We start from the raw sequence: 8,046 nt of genomic DNA, 5'->3' as shown, positions 1-8,046 counted from the left end.
TGTCTCGCAGCGAGACAGTATTTGCTGTCTCGCAGCGAGACAGTATTTGCTGTCTCGCCAACGAGACAGTGTTTGCTGTCTCGCCAGCGAGACAGACTTTACTGTCTCGCCAGTGAGATAGCTTTGAGATGGTAAAAACCCACATTTGTAACTGCCCTACACATGTCCATTAACTGCCAAGGGACGTGGGAAACATCGTGGGCGAAAATCACGTGAATAACTGCTAAAATAACGGAGTTTGAAACGTGGGAAGGCAGTTAAAACGAAAACCGCCTGCGGTTACTGTTTCCGAGACAGTCTCGCCCGCCGAGACAGCAAACACTGTCTCGGCAACCGAGACAGCAAATGCTGTTTCGCGAGCCTGTTTTCCGCCAACTGTTCCTAGGGGTTATAAATACCCCCCGATTACTGTTCACGAGACAGTATTTACTGTCTCGCGGGGAGAGACAGTCTTTACTGTCTCGGCCGCCGAGACAGTAAACACTGTCTCGGAAGTACTGTTCATCCTGGAGGCTATAAATACCCCCAAAGACCATTTTTGAAGGGGCTGATCATTTGGAGCACTCCAGAGCAGACAGAGCAGAGTTCTTGAGCTTCCGGCCATTCCTTGATATTCAGGCTTTGACTTGATTTCAAGAAGAACGACTATCTTACCTTGATAATATATCGTTTCAAGTTCTCACTTCGATAAACGAAGTCAGAATCATAAACCCCTCACGATTCGATCAGAATCTGTGATTTGGTGGTCCACGGGCTAACGCACCCCCGGCACAGGCAAAGATCCCACGCAAGCAGTGATCCAAACAACGATCCTGCGTTTGTTTCCCAAGAGTTGTAATTTTTATTTTGTTGTGTAAAAGAAGTCTTATAAAAAGGCTATCTCTTTTTGAATTTATTGTAATCGACTGAAGATATAATGAATTCCATGACAAAACCAACTTTTGACGCAAACAAGCTGGCGACCATAGTGAGAGCCAACGGTCTCGCTGCCGAGACCGTCGTGTCGTAGCCAATCATCAAGATCCTGGTTGAATCAACGGTAGAGTACGAGTTCGACCAAGCAAAGTTTGAGGAGTATTTTTCGTCCTCATCTGTAAAGTCTTCCTCGCCTCGCAAATGCAGGAAGATTTCATCTTCGTTGAAGTTATCAAATGCGACGGATGAAGACTCTGGCCCGATTGTTGCTAAAGATTTTACTCGCAACAGCTCTGCTCAACAGCATACCTCCCCAATTAAGGAGTCATTCGATCGAAATTCGCCACTGACAAAGAGGGCTCGTCAAAGGCGACGCCAACGCCGCGCTCGTCAATTGGCTAAGGCATTGGAACAAACCGACGGGGTTCGTTATCACGCGGACCTAGAGTCGAGGAGGCATCGAGTGGTTCAGTTGTCTTAACGACCAATCACTCATATCTCTGCTAAATTAGCGACGGAGGAATGGACTACAGTCAAAAGGGTTCATTCAACCCTCAAAGAACGTATACAAAAACGTCGCGCAAACGCTGCTCATGCCCGTGCTCTATTACAACAAAGACGAGAAAGAAACAAAGAAACAGTGGTCAAAGAACCACCAAAACTCTGCAAAGTTTGGATTCCAAAAATATGGAGTTGTGCAAAATCAGCATTCGGAGCCCGTTAAGATTCCATGCCCACAAGGGGCTGGTTCAAAACGTGTGACTCCCGACATAACCTTGGATCATTCAAAGGCAACAATAAATTGTCTTGAGAATGCCAACAAGGTTTTATACCCTCAGAAGAAGACGCATTCACCAAAAGACATCGTCATACCTGGGAGGTCATGCCAACGAACGATACGATTTTTTGGCAATCATACCGATGAATCGTATTATCAAATTGGGGGTGTGAATAAATTTCAAAAAAGAATTACTCGCTCTCATTGTTCCTGTGCACGACTTATAAGATCAGCTGTCCAAGATGATGAATTCCCTGAAGTCACCATCAACGTGGCTGATAAAAGAAAGTCTAAGCGGCATTCAAGTGACTCAAATCCTGACTTTTCCCCGAGAGGAAGAGTCAATCCAAGAATTGCTCAAAGGATGTCTCGACTCCAATTAGGAGCCATCAGACGCAGAAATTACAAGAGAATGCAAGAAGGAATGTCATCGGAGGATGAATTCTCGGACACTTATTCTGCAATTGCTTCTGATGATACAATGTCTAGCACAGGACAAACCAGAGAAGTACTCACGATCACCTCTGATCAATTTGCTCAAATACTTCAAGAAGCTCTAGCCAAACAACGTGAAGAAATTAGAGCTGAAGTGAAGACAGAAATGGAGTTAGCTATCCAACAAATGAGAGAATTGCTAGCTCAGCGGCTTCAACCCCCTGGTCCGGTCATTCGTTGGCACCCTTCGTGGGCCCGCCTTCGATTGGTACCGACGGCTCAAGCCAGGGAGCATCAATTGTTGGGATGACATGGAAAGTTTGTTCCTCAGCAATTTCTTCGATGATGACACCGAAGTGTCAATCGGAATCCTTTTGGATGAGAAGCAAAAAGACGGAGAGTCAGTTGACAATTTTGTCAAACGTTTTCGTAACAAAGCAATGAATTGCAGAGATCCTATTACAGAGGAGTTCATCCTGCAAACATGCCACAATAACCTCTCCATCGATGTCCTGGAAGCTCTGGGGTCGTGCCATCCACAACTTGGAAGGAGTTAAAATCTCGGAGTGAACAAGCTGAACACTTTCTTAAAAGAAAGAAAGTTGAGAGAGGTCAACCGACGACATCCACAATTCCTGTGAACGCAACTCTCGATCCGAGGTTCCAAAAGGAGTATTCTTTCGAAGATGATGAAGCTCCAGCCATATTGGAATACCTCCTCGCTAATGACAAAATCGAGCTACCACCTATTAAAGATCAGGATGGAGCTAAGAGGATTACGGATCCAAACTACTGTGCGTACCATAGAAGGGTTCTTCATCCTACCGAGATTTGCTTTGGACTTAAAAACAAGATCCAAGCCCTAATTGACTCCAGCGTCATAACGACGAAAGAAGTCGAGTAAAGACGACCATACAACTCCAGTGGGTGCACGAGTATAAACTGTTTCCCCACACTCCAAAGAGTATATGAGTATAAACTGCTTCTCGATTATCCAACTGAGTACAATGTTAAACCCAGTTTCGCAAAGGAAGCTGGGGGTGGATGATTTATATAACGGGAAGTTCCTGGAGAATCTTATATTCTTAAGGATAACCCGAACATGCGAATGAGGATAAAGTACTCCTCGTTACACCCAGTTTTGCAAAGAAAGCTGAGGGTGGATAATTCATGTAACGGGAAGTTCTCGGAAGAATGTTAAATGTAATAATCTTAGGGATAACTCCGATCATTATGAACAAAGTGATAAACACTAAACTCCTACTATGACTTCCGAATACTCTTTTGCTGAGATGAGATTTGATCACCTCTTTAGATCAATCTTCCCTCACAAAATTCTCATTTTGGTCAAACCTTTAAACAGTTAAGACCAAATCCAAAATCCCCTCTCGATTCGTTCCATGAACGAGAGGTCCACCAATTGAACGATCAAACCTTTAAACAGTTAGGATCATCTCAAAACTCCCACTTGGTCAAACCTTTAAACAGTTAGGACCAAAACCAAAATCCCCTCTCGATTCGTTCCATGAACGAGAGGTCCACCAATTGAACGATCAAACCTTTAAACAGTTAGGATCGTCTCAAAACTCCCACTTGGTCAAACCTTTAAACAGTTAGGACCAAAACCAAAATCCCCTCTTGATTCGTTCCATGAACGAGAGGTCCACCAATTGAACGATCAAACCTTTAAACAGTTAGGATCATCTCAAAACTCCCACTTGGTCAAACCTTTAAACAGTTAGGACCAAAACCAAAATCCCCTCTCGATTCGTTCCATGAACGAGAGGTCCACAAATTGAACGATCAAACATTTAAATAGTTAGGATCGTCTCAAATTCCCATCTTGGTCAAACCTTTAAACAGTTAGGACCAGAGCCAAAATCCCCTCTCGATTCGTTCCATGAACGAGAGGTCCATAAATTGAACGATCAAACCTTTAAACAGTTAGGATCGTCTCAAATTCCCATCTTGGTCAAACCTTTAAACAGTTAGGACCAAAGACAAAATCCCCTCTTGATTCCTTCCATGAACAAGAGGTCCACTTTCGATTTGCGCAATTAAACCCATAAAAGTTAGGATTGCTTCCAATCTCAATTGATCAAACCTTATTCAGATTCTCTAAATAGAAATTCCACTTCAAATTTCCTTTGTACCAGGAGATAGAATATAAAATTCTTCCTCTTCGATTCCGGGTTTATCTCTACCAACAAAAAAGAGACCAGGAGATAGAATATAAAATTCTTCCTCTCCGATTCTAGGTTCATCTCTACCAACAAAAAAGAGACTAGGAGATAGAATATAAAATTCTTCCTCTCCGATTCTGGGTTCATCTCTACCAACAAAAAAGAGACCAGGAGATAGAATATAAAATTCTTCCTCTCCGATTTTGGGTTCATCTCTACCAACAAAAAAGAGACCAGGAGATAGAATATAAAATTCTTCCTCTCCATCATCGGGTTCATCTCTACCAACAAAAAAGAGACCATATTACTCCGATCGGTACACGAGTCTAAACTGTTTCCCTACCATCAACAGGAAGTTTCTGGAGAATATTACTCGGAATATTCTTAAGAATAACCTGATTACCTCCCAACGGGTATATGAGGTTAAACTATTTCCTGAACACTCCAATAAAGTATATGAGTATAAACTATTTCTCCATTCTTCAATAGCAGTTCCAATTCAAGACTTCGACGACGGTCACGCGATAAGCGCAGCACCGGAGGAATTTTAGCTATTCTACAAAGCACTGAATAGGCTAAAAGATGACGAAGTCAAGAGTTGAAGCCATTTATGGGTCCTTCCCTATGATCTCCTCAATCAAGCTTTGAAGGATTTGCAGATAAGATCTATCCTATCCAAAGTATCTCAGACTCTTCTATAAAAGAATGAGTTTGGAATACTTTGGAGGGGGTATCTGTAGGCGTCAAAAATTGCTGAAAGATATCCAAACATAGGGAAAACCACTCAAAACTGACAGATATGAACTGTCTCGCCAGCGAGACAGACTTTGCTGTCTCGCCAGCGAGATAGTATTTGGAGACAGACTTTGCTGTCTCGCCAGCGAGACAGTGTTTACTGTCTCGCCAGCGAGACAGACTTTGCTGTCTCGCTAGCGAGACAGCTTTGAGATGGTAAAAACCCACCTTTGTAACTGTCCTACACGTGTCCATTAACTGCCAAGGGACGTGGGAAACATCGTGGGCGAAAATCAAGTGAATAACTGCTAAAATAACGGAGTTTGAAACGTGGGAAGGCAGTTAAAACGAAAACTGTCTGCGGTTACTGTTTCCGAGACCCTACACGTGTCCATTAACTGCCAAGGGACGTGGGAAACATCGTGGGCGAAAATCAAGTGAATAACTGCTAAAATAACGGAGTTTGAAACGTGGGAAGGCAGTTAAAACGAAAACTGTCTGCGGTTACTGTTTCCCGAGACAGCGTTTACTGTCGAGCACTTCAGAGCAGACAGAGCAGAGTTCTTGAGCTTCCGGCCATTCCTTGATATTCAGGCTTTGACTTGATTTCAAGAAGAATGACTATCTTACCTTGATAAGATATCGTTTCAAGTTCTCACTTCGATAAACGAAGTCAGAATCATAAACCCCTCACGATTCGATCAGAATCTATGATTTGGTGGTCCACGGGCTAACGCACCCCCGGCACAGGCAAAGATCACACGCAAGCAGCGATCCAAACAACGATCCTGCGTTCCTGCGTTTGTTTCCCAAGAGTTGTAATTTTCATTTTGTTGTGTAAAAGAAGTCTTATAAAAAGGCTATTTCTTTTGAATTTATTGTAATCGACTGAAGATATAATGAATTCCATGACAAAACCAACTTTTGACGCAAACATTCATCTATTTCAGAAACCTCCGATGATGACGATCCAAGTCCAGATCCACCAGTTAGCTCGGCTACCATTGCATACCTATCAAAACTTACACTTTTACCTCGGGCTCGGGATGAGCTCGAAGAAACCGAAGCTGCAGACTGTTGTGCAGCTACACCATGTCTAGCTGCATACTCATCATATAAAGTTTGAAAATAATTTCTAATAAGTAAATGATGAGTAGTAGCATTCAGGGTGGTTCCATCATCTAAGTCTATAACCTGTCCACCATACAATGACTGTAACAAACTTCGAAGGCCAATATCCTTCAAGCATGGATCAATAAGAACCCCCAAACCAAAAATATGAGGAATAGGCCTAAAATACTTATTAAATTTGCTCTCCATTTCAAAAACCATAGGTCCAAAAGTAGCATCCAAACGATATTTATCAAAAAAATTTTGAATATTTAAAATTTGTAAAGCAGCTAAAGTAATGGTTGGATAATAACAGCCAGATAATAACATGGTAGCATCATAAAAAACTTGTAACATTTCATTTAAATTACATATAACTGTCCATTCATCTTCAGTTATTCCATAAGTGCTACCAGAACTAGAACTAGAAGCATAATAGTTTATAAAATCAGTTATAATGTCTTTATATTCTATTGCTACACTTAACATTGCATATGTGGAATTCCACCTATGGTCAACATCTTTTGGAATTAGTCTAGGCTTTACATTTTTTCTTTTACAAAATTGTTTCCATCTTTTAAGTCTTTGTTCAGAAGCACTATGCATGTAAGCAACTGTTCTAACCTTTTCTATCATGGGTTTAATTTCAGTAAATGCACTTTGAACAATTAAATTTAAAATATGACAGATGCACCTAATATGAAAAAGATCACCATGACATGGCAATGATAAAGATGATCTGATAAAATCAACAGCTACATTGTTATTACTTGCATTATCTAGTGAAAGAGAAAATATTCTTTGTGAAATTTCTAATTTCATAAGTTCTTCAATTATTAAATTTGCAACATTAGCACCAGTATGTGACTCTTCTATTGCAATAAAAGAAACAACTCTTTTAAACATTTGCCAATTTTCATCAATCCAGTGTGCTGTGATACATAAATATCCAGTTTGTGCTCTAGATGTCCAAATATCAGAAGTTAAAGAAAATTTACAGTTTAAATTTTTAAAATAAGAAATTATTTTTTCTTGTTCTTGCTGATAATATTTTAAAATATCACGTTGACAGGTTTGACGAGAAAATTTTTTAAATGCAGGATAAAAACCATCTCTAAACATATCTTCAAATTCATCATCTTCTACTAATTTAAAAGGAAGGTTTTTAAGAATGATAAACCTGATTACGCATTTCCTGGCTCTGGCAGCGTCATAGTTCCAACTACCGAGACTACCAGAAGAGGAGGATTGAGAAATCATGGATTGTCGGATATCACCTTGAGGAGGCTGGCCTTTGTTGTGTTTATCTAAATGGCGTTTGAGGTGGTTGGTGCCGCTCTTATGATGAGCTTGAAAAATCTTGCCGCACAAAGCACACTTAGCCTTCTGGGTGAGGATCCTACCGTGTTCATCCTTGGTGACGTCGATCTTCTCGTAAAAATTCCACACATCGGATCTTGGCCGTTTAGGAGCTCTTGGTGCAGATTCGTCGCCACCGGATTCGGGATTAACTTCGGTAGGAGGACTGATAGTAGGAGGACTCATAGTAGGAGGACTCAATTCAGGATCGGGAGATATGTTTTGCTCTTCATAATCAGATCCGGAAGCCATTTGGGGATTGGATTAGAAAGTATAAATAAGAGAGTATAAGAGTATAAGAGAGAGTATAAGAGTATAAGAGAGAAGAGATGAGTTTTTGGTGTGAAGAAAACAAATGAAAACCCCCCTCTATTTATAGAACCAGCCCCCTAGGTAAATGACCAAAATAACCTCACAAAATAGCCGTTTTTTGACCGTTTTTGAGGGCAAAACGGTCAAAGGGCCAATCTGACCGTTGTTACCGGGCCGGGACGGGCCGACCCGGCCACAACGGTCACTTATGTGACCGTT

Source organism: Asparagus officinalis, chromosome 4 (genome assembly GCF_001876935.1).
Source record: "Asparagus officinalis chromosome 4, Aspof.V1, whole genome shotgun sequence".
Taxonomy (NCBI): Eukaryota; Viridiplantae; Streptophyta; class Magnoliopsida; order Asparagales; family Asparagaceae; genus Asparagus; species Asparagus officinalis.
This window is presented reverse-complemented; position numbering follows the sequence as displayed.